The sequence below is a fragment of the Polypterus senegalus genome, chromosome 13 (genome assembly GCF_016835505.1).
Source record: "Polypterus senegalus isolate Bchr_013 chromosome 13, ASM1683550v1, whole genome shotgun sequence".
Classification (NCBI taxonomy): domain Eukaryota; kingdom Metazoa; phylum Chordata; class Cladistia; order Polypteriformes; family Polypteridae; genus Polypterus; species Polypterus senegalus.
In genome coordinates, this window is record NC_053166.1 from 22,470,699 (window position 1) to 22,485,393 (window position 14,695).

At 39.6% G+C, this 14,695-nt stretch overlaps 1 protein-coding gene across 4 annotated transcripts in view; it reads left to right on the forward strand.

The window, feature by feature from the left end:
• LOC120542306 (dentin sialophosphoprotein-like) overlaps window positions 1-1,336 on the forward strand; it is a 77,766-nt gene extending 76,430 nt beyond the window's left edge. For all 4 annotated transcript variants that reach the window (XM_039774663.1, XM_039774665.1, XM_039774667.1 and 1 more), the window contains one exon: window positions 684-1,336. The gene's annotated coding sequence lies outside the window, so the exon portion shown is untranslated. The remainder of the gene's footprint in view (window positions 1-683) is intronic.
• The last annotated feature ends 13,359 nt before the right edge of the window (window positions 1,337-14,695 follow it).

Sequence of the window (14,695 nt, forward strand, 5' to 3'; positions counted from 1 at the left end):
TTGTACAAATATGAAGCTATTTGATTAAAATTAACAGTACTGTCACGACATTTTCCCAAGGTAATTCTATGGGTTATATTACACAATTCTGGACATATCTTCACAGTAACACTTTACCTGTATTGTACAGTTAAGCTGTAGTCATGCCATCTCAGTGGTCTCATTGCAACAATGGGGGAAATCTGTTCTGAGATGCTTTCCTGAGATCATAAGTGAGAAGGGGAGTGAAAAGAATGCTACAACAATCTGTAAAAATGTATATTGAAGCAAGAATAATGAACAAGGAAGCAGTTGACAATGACTGTTCAGATTTTTCTAAATCTTTAAGAAGGGTAGGCAAACATTCATCAATGAGAACATTTTTCTTTTAAACCATTAAGATGATTTTGGATTATGTGAGAAGAGCTGGTGTAGAAAGGAAATAATTTCATGTATTTTTCTTTAACTAAAAATCACTTTAAATACATATCAAGAATAAAATACTGATGGTAAAAACGCTATCTAGGCTGTGTAGCTCCATAGTGAATAAAGTGCAAGGCTGAAAAACACATCTGAATCCATCCACAGAAAAGGAATATCTGTCAGGAATTTGGGGCTGCAGTTTTACATGAAATGTACAATAAATAGGTATTTTTTTTAATAAGCTGAATATAATGGTAAATGTTTCTGTTTTTATTCTTTAGGTACAATTATGATATGTGATTGCAACATTGGCTGTGACAGAAGCCTCAAACATTATCACTCTATTTTGTAATGTTTTATTTTATTTTATATGTGGTAATATTTTTCACAGGTGAAGATTTAAAGCATGTTAAAATGTATCCATTTCATTTTAATATCTTGATACTTTTGTTTACCCAATTTTGCAAGTACATAGATAATATTTAGCAACTGTTATGTACATTTGTTACATTAGACATTATTAGGAAATGTCAAAAATCTGTAGATTTGTACTAAAAAGTGCCTTCCTATCAATTTTACATCCTGTATTTAACATCATGAGTTTGTCACAAGATGATAGTCAAGATATATTTAACAAAGTTGTCATTGTCTATTTTTATAAATAAGTTAATAAATATGGTACTTTGGTAATACATTTTGATCTGTGATGGCCTTGCGCCCCTTGCCTTATATGCTTTGCTCAGGAATCCAGACTAGAAAGAAGCAGGCATAGAAAGTGGACAGACGTTACAAAGTGCCACATCAGAGAGCTTTGGCCACAGTTTGTTTCGTCTTCTGTGTGGGCTTGTAATGTTCCCCTGTTTGTGTGTATGAATTGCCTGCAAGTACTCAGATTGTTTTCTTCCATGACTTATAAGGCATATTGCTAGGTCATTATTTTATTTTATTTTATTTTTTATGACTTGGTATGAGTGGATGGATAGATGGAAGAAGCTACTGAATTAACATTTGGGGTTGCTAATGAAAGGTGTATATTTATGGAGACTCCCACGTCTCAATATTTAAAGCATGTATGTAGCTATGGCAGTGGTCTCCAACCTTTTTTCCCATGAAAGCTACTTTTACAAAATGAAAATGGCCAAGAGCTACTCATGTTTTCTAACGTTTATTCTCATAGCTTATTTCAATCCAAATAAAACTGAATAAGCTTGTTTTGCCTGAACATTTATAAAATGTTGGTGTCCACAACTCATATTTTGCATTACAACATCACAAAAAAATTTAGTTAATCTGCAAGTGCATTTTGTATGTCTGTATGCATTTTCTAGTGTTTCTCACATTATTGGATTAAAATATGAATGCTGTCTAAACAAAACAATGCAATTCCAAATACACAGATATGATTTATTCATTTGTCATTTTGTCACATGTCACTGTGTCACTTTATTCACAGGTCCAGTTGCATGTGTGATGTGTTTTTGAGTGAGTCAGATGACTGGCACTGCATGGAGTCAACCAGAGAGGCAGGTGTGTGGTGGAGTGGATGCTCTAAGGTTCACTCTTATGGAGTCATTTAAATGTTCGTCTGTCAGTCTTGTTCCGAACTTTGGTTTCATGACATTCATATCAGACTCACAGAGGTATGGAGACCCAAACAGAGCAGACATTTTCAGAGCTGCTTGGTGAAGATTCTTCTAGTTATCTGGCTCTACTAAGCTCCAGAAATGCTGAGCATGCTGTTGAGACTTTAACTGCACATTATTTTGAAGGTTTACTAATATACTGTATAATATATAAAATCCAATGTCTCTCTGTCTGTCTGTCCGCTTTTCATGAGAGGACTATTTAACGGATTTAGATCAGGTTTTTTCTATAATTTGCTTGAACATTCCGGTTGATTTTACGACTTCTCTCATTTCGCTATGTATCATAGTTCGCTTGTGGTACCGATTTATTTGCACGAATCCAAGATCCACGCAATGGACCGATGGGAGGGGCCTTCCTCACTCACTCGCCAGCTTTGAGACGTGGTCCTTAACTCTGCTTAGCTAGTAAATGAGAGAACCATTGAATTCAACTTTGTTTGATATTTAAAATAAAGTGTTACTTGGGTCTTGATGAGTTTGAGTCCAGATATTCTCTTAAGTGTATGCCACATTGAAAAGAGAGATTGCAATTCAGATTGTGATTTTGTGTTAAAAAGGATCATGATATGATTTTTTTGGAAAGATCTCCCACCCCTAATTTAACTAATCAAGTTTTCAAATTTATGTAGGATTCATTAATCCTTTGACGAGCGATGTGTTGGAGACCCCTGAACTAGGGCAATATCTGATATGATTAGATGTTGCCCTAGCTACATATTGCTTTAAATAGAGAGTCATCCTCCACTTCTTCTACCCCTGTTTCATTCCCCGCCTGATTCTTAACTTTCTCAATGGAACTGTTTGAATGAGATGATCATGTTTTGTATTACTTATTAGTATGTCCTGCTTTTCAGCAGTGTGTGATGGTTTTTTTTTTTTTTCTTTTTCTTAATCTCACAAGATCTGTCTTAGCATAAAATTATCATTTGTGTATGTCCAGCTCCTCGCTGTACAAGAGCTTCATGCTTTCTACATTTGATATGTGCCAAGTAAATTCAGGGCTGTAGAACTTCATACATATGCTAAAGGCTAAAACAATACATCAGTCTTTTTTTAAAATAATTCCATTCAACATGTTTTCTCTTATCTTACTGTGCCTTTGTGTCTTTACTACTATTGTGCATTGTGTTTTACTTGGAAAATTACACAAAGTTGTTGAAACAGTTACTGTGGGGTCATATTTTTGCATCACCAATTTGCTATTAGATACTAGATAATAGATCATGTTAGAACAGTACCATAATTCCCTCCAAGGCTCCCATCTGCGTTCTTGAATCTGGCATTTTATAGATTCTCATTATGCCAAGATGCTGATACTCAACTCTCTCCACTGGCTTCCAACTGCAGAAGGCGCTGGATTAAAATCCTTGATGTTGGCTAACACTGAATTAAAATCTCCAGTGTTGGAATACTGAGCAGTAAGGAGGAGATCTGACCTAGTGTACCTCAAGACTCTTTATGTCTGCACTGGTTGGCTGATGATGGCACTGTTGAGGGTGAGAAAATGCACCGCATACGAATCACTTTTAGCCCTAACCAGCCAAGGTGACAGAACATCAGAATTGTGAATTCCATCTCCGGTTTTCAAAAGGGACTGACGCTTCCACCTCTTCAGACTCGGCCTCTAGAGCCTTACACCCTGATTACTTGACTCTGTGCCTTAACCTTTTGTCAGACTTTTTATAATGCACTAGCCATCATCTTTGAACATGTGAATTTTTTTGTGTTGTTTTAGCTGTGATGGTTTTATCATGTTTGATGCACTACAGATTTATAAGTTTTAGCAAAAATGTACCTGCCAAATAAAGGTTAATGCAGATGGATTTGATTGGCTAACACTTTAAGTAGGACTTGGTCAACAAAAACATTGAAAAAAGACAGAGAGTGATGGGTGGCCTTTACCAGGTCACTGCAATAATTTCATCAATGTAATTAGCATACTTTTATAACATTATTGTAGCATGTTTTAGTATTAAAAGGAAAAATGATGTAAAATGTTGATTATCCACCCTGTTATTGAAAATTCAACTGTGTGTGACAATTTCTGTATACAATAGTATGTCAGGAGGACTGATTGAAAGATTTTGAAGCCAGTTACTCTGTATCACCCCTCATAATTTCTGGTAGTGAATTCCTGATATCTTAACTGAATTCTGCAACTGAACTGTTTTAACCTCTGCTTTTGATCCAGCGTGCAAACAAAAAAAAAAGTTTCGTAATTTTTTTTTTTCCATTTTATCAAAATGTAAAACTGGCTCATGTAAGGAATAATTGCTGTACCAGTAAGTTTAAGTTTGTCTTCATCTCCAAGGAGTTCATTTCAAAAGCTTGGGTGCATCCCGATGTGTCTCATATTTGTTCATGACAGTGTGATCCAGAAGTGGTTTATTCGACAATATTTTAGTAATAATATAAGTGTTTGGGCCATTGTGAGCATAAGAAGGACAACTTCACATATGGATTAAAGTGAGTTTTTTTCATGGACATTTTAGAAATCTTTTGCTGTTGGTCACCACAGACTTCACCACCCCCAAGAAAATATCCCAAGTCACCAAATATCCAGTTAAAGCCATCACTAAGAAACAGAAAGAGTATGGCTCAGATGTACTGTAAATCTGCCTAAAGCAGGCCAACCTTAAAAACTGAGTGATCGTGCAAGAAGAGATGACTATAGAGGCCACCAAGAGACCAGTGATAACTCCGAAGGAGCTACTGAGAATGAGACTGAAGAGACTCTGCAAACAACAACTGTTGCCAAAGTGCTTCACCTGTCACAGCCTTATGGGAGACCTGCAGAGAAAAAATACGCACTTGACACCTCGACTAGAGCTTGTCAAGTAGGCTCATGGGAGACTCGGAAGTCATCTGGATAAAGGTTCTATGATATGAAGCCAAAGTTGAGTTTTTTTTGGTCAGCAGACTAAATGCCATGTTTGAAACACTCCACATTATCAAAAGCATATCATCCCCACCCTGAACCTTTTTGATGGGAGTATCATGCAGTGGAATTCTTCTGAAAGGCATCTTACCATCACATGAAAAAGTAAGTACATCCCCTGAAATATTTTGTAGCTGGGACACACAAATGTGCTGCCTGTAAACATCAGTGCCATGTGTGATAAGTTAAAGTCAACCACGATTAAGTGTATATTGCTTTTAATGTAAACCTTCTAAAACTTTATAATGGTATAAGATTACAGATAAAAGTGTTACATTGAAATCTGACTGAAGCTGCCACTTTTACAGGATCTCCTACAGGGTGAAATTATATTTAGCCCAAAAATTCCCTTTATTCTTACTAATTACCTGTTTGAATTCAAAAAAGTACAATTTACTCTAAAATTGTGTTTTGCAATGACAAGTCACTAGGACAGGCAAGAATTGATCAGCAACAAAAATGTTTTACTTCTGTGTAGCCTGTTCAAGAGTGGCCGGTAGCTGCTGCTGCTGCTGCACAATAAGACCAGAGTTAAAGGATAAGGTCGGTATTTTTCAAGTCCAAGTCATTTCTTCCCAAACATGGTATATATGCAGTTACCACATGAAATTGTGTTCTAAAATTCAGCAATTTCTATAAATGTTTAAAATATGTTACTTGTACTGGCATTTTATACAGTTGTGCTTGAAAGTTTGTGAACCCTGTAGAATCTATATATATATATATATATATATATATATATATATATATATATATATATATATATATATATATATAATTCACTAAGGCAAGACAACCATGGAAAGCACGCCGGAAGGGGTGTGGATTCACTAAGCCGCCGACAAGTGAGACACCTATGGCGCATGAAGGATGGAGCCACGCCCACCAACTCCAAGACCATTGGATACGACGACAACTCACAGAGCCACACCCACCAACTCGGACGCAACAACACAGAAAAACCGGCGTCATTTATTTTCATCTGTCGTAGAGGCCATATGCAGCTCCGACCCACGTTGACTGTTCATAGAGGCATGTTTCTCGCGGAGGTGAATCGCCATATGCAGCGTGTAAAACTGTTTGCGAGGGGTATCCCATGGGATCATTAAAACGTTCCTTTACAACTGAGGTTAAAACACAATGAAGTGAGCAGTCTTTAAAAAATGAGTTTTCGGTTACGACATACGACCGCATGCACCATGGCAAACTGTGTAACACGCTACATACAGCAATTTGCATCCGCGACGAACGTGCGTCTTCTTAGATGCTCCTGTAATTTGTTCACACCCACCTCGCTGCTACCGTGGTTGGGTGTCTTGGTGGATTATATATAGAAAGGCAGCCAAAACCGCACAGAGCAATGAGACGTGTACGTGAGTCACAGGTGCATCTGGACTGTGCAAAGACGACAACGACTCGAGTGACGAGTTGGAGGTGGGCACATGAGCAGGCAGTGCATACTGGACGAGAAATCAGCAGACTAGCATGACGGAGGGAGCGAGTGGACGTCCTTCTCCTCTCCTCCCATTCCACCCTCCGCGCCTGAGCGCCTCACGGACGATTGTGTGTTGGTTCGTTCCGTGCATTGATTAAAACCCAATGAAGGAGGCAGTCTTTAAAAACCAATAAGCCCTGTGCCTCTGTTTCATTACCGTCTCACCTGCTTCACCAATGCAGGCCCTGCAACAGTCGAGACGCTCTCTCAGCAGCTGACCTTCTCTGTGCCTGACCAGTTCACACAGAGGCACCACATGACCAGGCGGTGTGTATGCTTTGAGAATGAGGGTGGACGTGACAGGACTATCTAAGAAGAAGCATGTTTGTCACGGATGTAAATCACTGTATGCAGCGTGTAAAACAATTTGTCGCGAATGTGAATCGATGTATGCAGCGTGTAAAATGCTGTATTGTATGTTGCCCTCTCCAGAGTTGCATCTTTTCATTCACCTACAGTCGTATACACAATGAAGTGAGCAGTCTTTAAAAAACGAGTTTTCAGTTACGACACACAACCTCGTGCACCATAGCAAACTGTTTTACACGCTACATGCATGTTTGTCGCGGATGCGAATTGCTGTATCTTCTTAGATGCTCCTGCACTTTGTACACACCGCCCTCCCACCTCGCTACTACCGTGGTCAGGTGTCTTGGTGGATTATATATAGAAAAGCAGCCAAAACCGCACAGAGCAATGAGACGTCTACGTGAGTCACAGGTGCATCTGGACTGTGCAAAGACAACGACTCGAGTGACGAGTTAGAGGTGGGCACATGAGCAGGCAGTGCATACTGGACGAGAAATCAGCAGACTAGCATGACGGAGGGAGTGAGTGGACGTCCTTCTCCTCTCCTCCCATTCCACCCTCCACGCCTGAGTGCCCCATGGACAATTGTGTGTTGGTTCGTTCCGTGCATTGTTACAATGTTGCTTTTCTTGCTGATTTATTACATTACCGATTTTTCAAATGTTAATTTTCTCCCTGTGCTTAAAAATTATTAAAAAACTGGCCTGATTATGCGGCGTATAGTACACCGTGGGTTGGCTAGTTTTCTATATCTCTGTATAAATATGACCTAAAACATCATTAGATTTTCATTCAAGTCCTAAAAGTAGATAAAGAGAAACCAGTTAAACAAATGAGACAAAAATATCATACTTGGTCATTTATTTATTGAGGAAAATGATTGAATATTACATATTTGTGAGTGACAAAAGTATATGAACCTTTGCTTTCAGTATCTGTTGTGACCCCCTTTTGCAGCAATAACTGCAACTAAACGTTTCCAGTAACTTTTCATCATTCCTGCATACCGGCTTAGAGGAATTTGAGCCCATTCCTCCATACAGAACAGCTTCAACTCTGGGATGTTGGTGGGTTTCCTCACATGAACTGCTCGCTTCAGGTCCTTCCACAACATTTCGATTGGATTAAGGTCAGGACTTTGACTTGGCCATTCCAAAACATTAACTTTATTCTTTTTTAGCCATTCTTTTGTAGAACGACTTGTGTGCTTAGGGTCGTTGTTTTGCTGCATGACCCACCTTCTCTTGAGATTCAGTTCATGGACAGATGTCCTGACATTTTCCTTTAGAATTCTCTGATATAATTCAGAATTCATTGTTCCATCAATGAAGTCAAGCCGTCCTGACCCAGATGCAGCAAAACAGGCACACACCATTACACTACCACCACCATGTTTCACAGATGGGATGAGGTTCTTATGCTGGAATGCAGTGTTTTCCTTTCTCCAAACATAACGCTTTTCATTTAAACCAAAATGTTCTATTTTGGTCTCATCCGTCCACAAAACATTCTTCCAATAGCCTTCTGGTTTGTCCACGTGATCTTTAGCAAACTGCAGACGAGCAGCAATGTTTTTTTTGGAGAGCAGTGGCTTCCTCCTTGTAACCCTGCCATGCACACCATTGTTGTTCAGTGTTCGCCTGATGGTGGACTCATGAACATGAACATTAGCCAATGTGAGAGAGGCCTTCAGCTGCTTAGAAGTTACCCAGGGGTCCTTTGTGACCTCGCCGAGTATTACACGCTTTGCTCTTGGAGTGATTTTTGTTGGTCGGCCATTCCTGGGGAGGGTAACAATGGTCTTGAATTTCCTCCATTTGTACACAATCTGTCTGACTGTGGATTGGTGGAGTCCAAACTCTTTAGAGATGGTTTTGTAACCTTTTCCAGCCTGATGATCATCAATAACTTTTCTTCTGAGGTCCTCAGAAATCTCCTTTGTTCGTTCCATGATACACTTCCACAAACATGTGTTGTGAAGAGCAGACTTTGATAGATCCTGTTCTTTAAATAACACAGGGTGCCCACTCACACCTGACTGGCATCCCATTGATTGAAAACACCAGACTCGAATTTATATAATCATATATAAATCATCATTTTATCTCGTATTCCTGGTACCATTTTTATTGTGCGCAAATAAATAAGGAATTAAATAAAAAACAAAACTACTAAATGGCATGAACCGTTTACTGATTTGGGGGGAAAAAACTCCTGGTGGTGGAGGGGTCGGGTGGGTGAAAGGTTAATGGAAGTGCTGAGGTAGCTTCCACAGCTCGTTTTCTTTTAAAATACTGTAGTTTAATTTCATAATACAGTATTGGTGTTTTTATTTTTTTCTTCAAAAATAACACATATAAGCTATTTTACAATGTGTGCATAATCACAAGACACAGATAAATACTTGGCAACTTTCTTGGCTTGAAAAATTATGGACTTCAGAAAATCACATCCTTCCCACATCCCACTCCGCATCAACGGTTTCGATGTGGAGAATGTTAGGAGTAGAGTAATCCCTCGCTATATCGCGCTTCGACTTTTGCGGATTCACTCTATCGCGGATTTTAATTGTAAGCATATCTAAATATATATCACAGATTTTTCGCTGGTTCGCGGATTTCTGCGGACAATGGGTCTTTTAATTTATGGTACACGCTTCCTCAGTTTGTTTGGCCTGTTGATTTCATACAAGGGACGCTATTGGCGGATGGCTTAGAAGCTACCAAATCAGAGCATGTATTACATATTAACTAAAACTCCTCAATGATATAAGATATGCTTCCCGTGCGGTGCTTGATTGTTTGCTTTTCTCTGTCTCTCTCACTCTCTTTGACATTCTCTCTGCCTGACGGAGGGGCTGTTTGCACAGAGGCTGTTTGCTTAGAAGATACTGACGCTCCTCTACCAAATGCCGCTTTATCGGCATACTTAAAAGCACGTATTGATTTTTTGATTGCTTGCTTTTATCTCGCTCACTCTCTCTCTCTGACATTCTCTGCTCCTGAAGGCGCTCCTTTGAAGAAAAGATATGTTTGCATTCTTTTAATTGTGAGAAAGAACTGTCATCTCTGTCTTGTCATGGAGCACAGTTTAAACTTTTGACTATAGGGTGTTACTTCATGTCTAGAGGGCTCTAATAATGTTAACAGTGTGGGAGAATTTATGAGGGCTTAAAATATATAAAAATAACCATACAAGCATATGGTTTCTACTTCGCGGATTTTCATCTATCGCGGGGGGGGTCTGGAACGCAACCCCCGCGATCGAGGAGGGATTACTGTACCAGGTTACTCATGTGCATAGAACTGAGGAACTTACATGGACGCATAACACCTTATCACTAATCAAGAAAGCCCAGCAGAGACTACACTTCCTGAAGCGGCTGAAGCTAGCAAGTCTCCCCCCTTTCCATCCTCGCCATGTTCAACAGAGGCACCATTGAGAGTGTCCTGACCAGCTGCATCACTCTCTGGTATGGCAACTGCAACATATCCGACCGCAAGCGCCTGCAAAGGCTAGTGAAGACAGCAGAGAACATTATTGGGGTGCCTCTCCCTTCACTACAGGACCTATTTTACAAACACAGTGTCCGCAAGACCTGCAGCATTGAGCAGGACCCCTTACACCCCTCACATGGACTTTTTACAATTCTGCCATCCAAGAGAAGATCCTGCAGCATCAGAGCCAGATCTGCCAGGCTGTCAGACTCCTTAACACCAGGCTGCCCCCTGGGGTCTTCCACACGGCCTCAACCACCTCGAAAAACAGAACTTTTATACGTGCAAGTCACTTTCCTGCAAAGATGAGTGTGCATGGAGAATCTCATACTGACCTTTAAGTATTTTGCACACTGCACTTTGACATTCTTTGAAACAGTCTGAGCTGTCATTGTTGACACATGTCTTAAACAACTATTATCATACACTGATCATCTCTGTATTATCGATTATTTATTTAATTACATATTTATTGACTATATGTATCTAGATTGCATAATACCAGACATTGCATCCATCTTGTCTTTGCACAATGTCTTGTTTGAATTTTAAATTTAAACTTTAATTTTAATTCTATTTTTAATTTAATTTAAATTTTTTATTTGCACTTCATGCTGTTACTCTGTGGACCCTGAGCTTCGCAATTTCGTCTACCTGTATGCTTGTATATGGTTGAGATAACAATAAAGTTCACTTTGACTTTGACTTGACTTGACATTCGGTAAGTTTTAAGGCCCTATTCATTTCAACATATACAAGACATTTTTTAAAAATGTTTAGAAATCGCTGGACTATGCAGCACAATTTCATGTGGCCTATATACAGTGGTGTGAAAAACTATTTGCCCCCTTCTTGATTTCTTATTCTTTTGCATGTTTGTCACACAAAATGTTTCTGATCATCAAACACATTTAACCATTAGTCAAATATAACACAAGTAAACACAAAATGCAGTTTTTAAATGATGGTTTTTATTATTTAGGGAGAAAAAAAAATCCAAACCTACATGGCCCTGTGTGAAAAAGTAATTGCCCCTTGTTAAAAATAACCTAACTGTGGTGTATCACACCTGAGTTCAATTTCCGTAGCCACCCCCAGGCCTGATTACTGCCACACCTGTTTCAATCAAGAAATCCCTTAAATAGGAGCTGCCTGACACAGAGAAGTAAACCAAAAGCACCTCAAAAGCTAGACATCATGCCAAGATCCAAGAAATTCAGGAACAAATGAGAACAGAAGTAATTGAGATCTATCAGTCTGGTAAAGGTTATAAAGCCATTTCTAAAGCTTTGGGACTCCAGTGAACCACAGTGAGAGCCATTATCCACAAATGACACAAACATGGAACAGTGGTGAACCTTCCCAGGAGTGGCCGGCCGACCAAAATTACCTCAAGAGCGCAGAGACGACTCATCCGAGAGGTCACAAAAGACCCCAGGACAACATCTAAAGAACTGCAGGCCTCACTTGCCTCAATTAAGGTCAGTGTTCACGACTCCACCAGCAGTTATTGCTGCTAACTGTGACCAAACCAGTTTTTAGGTTCAGGGGGCAATTACTTTTTCACACAGGGCCATGTAGGTTTGGATTTTTTTTTCTCCCTAAATAATAAAATCCATTATTTAAAAACTGCATTTTGTGTTTACTTGTGTTATATTTGATTAATGGTTAAATGTGTTTGATGATCAAACATGCAAAAGAATAAGAAATCAGGAAGGGGGCAAATAGTTTTTCACACCACTGTACCATGTTTGTGAAGAAATAAATTTAACTTAAAAAATATTAAACTTGTCCTTTAAAGTCCTGGGTCCTACATGTGTGGATTTTGCATATTCTCCCTGTGTCTATATGGGTTTATTCGGGGTGTACTGGCTTCCTCCCACAGTCCAATTACATGCAAGTTAGGTGGAGAGCTGATGCTAAAATGGCCATGCTGTGTGTGTGTGCATTTGCTCACAATGCAATAAGCTAGCGCCCTGGCCAGGGACTGTTCCTGCCTTGAGCCCTGTGCTTGCTGGGTTAGGCTTCAGCTCCCTTGTGACATTCCACAGGAATAAGCAGACTTAGAAAGTCATATCATGTGTTCAAGAATAAAGCGGGCCAATGAACAAATAAGTATAAAGTATCTATCTCTCTCTGTCTGTCTGTCTGTCTATCTATCTATCTATCTATCTCTCTCTCTGTCTGTCTGCCTATCTATCTATCTATCTATCTATCTCTCTCTCTCTCTCTCTCTCTCTCTCTCTGTCTCTGTCTATCTATCTATCTATCTATCTATCTATCTATCTCTCTCTCTCTGTCTCTGTCTGTCTATCTATCTATCTATCTATCTGTCTGTCTGTCTGTCTGTCTGTCTGTCTGTCTGTCTAATAGTACTAGACCCTGAGCAGAAAAAGAAAAAAACAACTATTGTATACAGAAATGTACTCCATTGCTTATACAGTATATTTAGTACTTCTGAAACATCTGATTAACTGTCGGCACTGTAACTGAGGCCCATTGTAGTAGGATATTCCCAGCAAAACCATGTAACATAGCTAGTGAGTGTACAGTATATCTTCCATATTCATTTTCGGTGCGTTTTTGCTTATCATTTACCTTCTTCTGTGTACTGCTAAGAAAATTTTAGAAAAAATGTGTTGAATGCTATTATCTCCAAAGTGTCATCCAAAATTGATTTCTTCTGCTGGCCACAACACCCACCCTTACACAATATGACCTACCCACAACCTGCTGCTAATACACAAAGGACACTTTTTTGATTAATTGTTTTCTTTCATACTTTAGGTGTGAAGCTGTTTGCCATGTATCTTTTATGCAGTCCTCATTTTGACCGTTTTACACCAACTTTCCTCCTCATTTGATGGCTAATTAGGGCTTGTGTCAGTAGCCTCCATAGTATAGCTTTAAGTGCGGCGTACAGCAAGTATTCGGGTCTAATTAGATCGTGTTTACTGCTAAAAGATATTTACTGCTACAGCAGATGAAATATTTACAAAGATTAATCCTGTCAGATGTCTTTGAAGAAGCTGCTGTTGGGTTTGCCTGCTGGGCAAGAGATAAAATGAAGGTCAGGTTGCACAGTTGCCATCATTCACAAATCTGTTTCCAAGTATCAGGAACTTGCTGGGCTGAAGGGTTGTGCCACATGATGTGAACAAGTGATCCAGAAGGAATGCAGAAGACTAATCGTCAAGATGAACGTGGCACCCTCCAGTGGCTATGGTCTGAACAGTAACGTCATTTCAGAGGCCCAATACATCATCATGGAGAGGCACACTGTACAAATACGGTGACATTTATACTGTAGCTTTAACATGTCTTGGGCTGGTGATCACCAAGCTAGCTGCTACACGAAATCCCAAAGCATAAATTATTCTTTAATACAAGCTAAGTATAACATTATGGAACCATCCCACCGTTGCAAAATGAGCTTAGTATCCCTGCTCTGCTGTTGCATGGGATGAGCAACAGTGAGACCTACCATTCGGTGGCCTACAAAAACACCCTAGGGTGAAAAGAACTCCAAGTATTCAATAAAATAACAGTGAAAAGTCAAGCAAAATGACACCTTTTATTGGCTAACTAAAAAGATTACAATATGCAAGCTTTCGACACAACTCGGACCCTTTCTTCAGGCAAGATGTATTGAAGAAGGGGCCTGAGCTGACTTGAAAGCTTGCATATTGTAATCTTTTTAGTTAGCCAATAAAAGGTGTCATTTTGCTTGACTTTTCACTACATTCATAATGGCTAACACGGTACAACACTCTAGTACTACAAAATAATAGATAAATAAAAAATCCATCCATTATCCAACCCGCTATATCCTAACTACGGATGGTCTGCTGGAGCCAATCCTAGCCAACACAGGGCGCAAGGCAGGAAACAAATCCCGGGCAGGGCGCCAGCCTACCACAGGGCACACGCACACACTCACCAGAGACAATTTTGGATCGCCAATGCACCAAACCTGCATGTCTTTAGACTGTGGGAGGAAACCAACGCAGACACGGAGAGAATCCGGGAAGCGAACTCAGGTCTCCTAACTGCGAGGCAGCAGCGCTACCCACTGCGCCAACGTGCCGCCCTAAATAGAAAATGATAATGTTATATTGATACAAATAACATACCCCTCTCAAATACACACCAGAACGACTGAAAAGAAGTAAACGTTCTGAACTGGTAGTTGCAGTCGCAGTGAAGCATCATACAGGTGTACTACCGTTGGCATAAAAGAGCCTCCGTAGCTTGACGCACTTCTGAATTTGCTGACACACTTTGCTGAATAATTTGTTGACTGAAATTACTCAATGTGTCAGAGAGTGGAAATCTAACGTGTAACACCTTCTTATGTAACATGTAACTTCATCAATAAAACAAAAAATACAAGCTTGCCATTCATTAT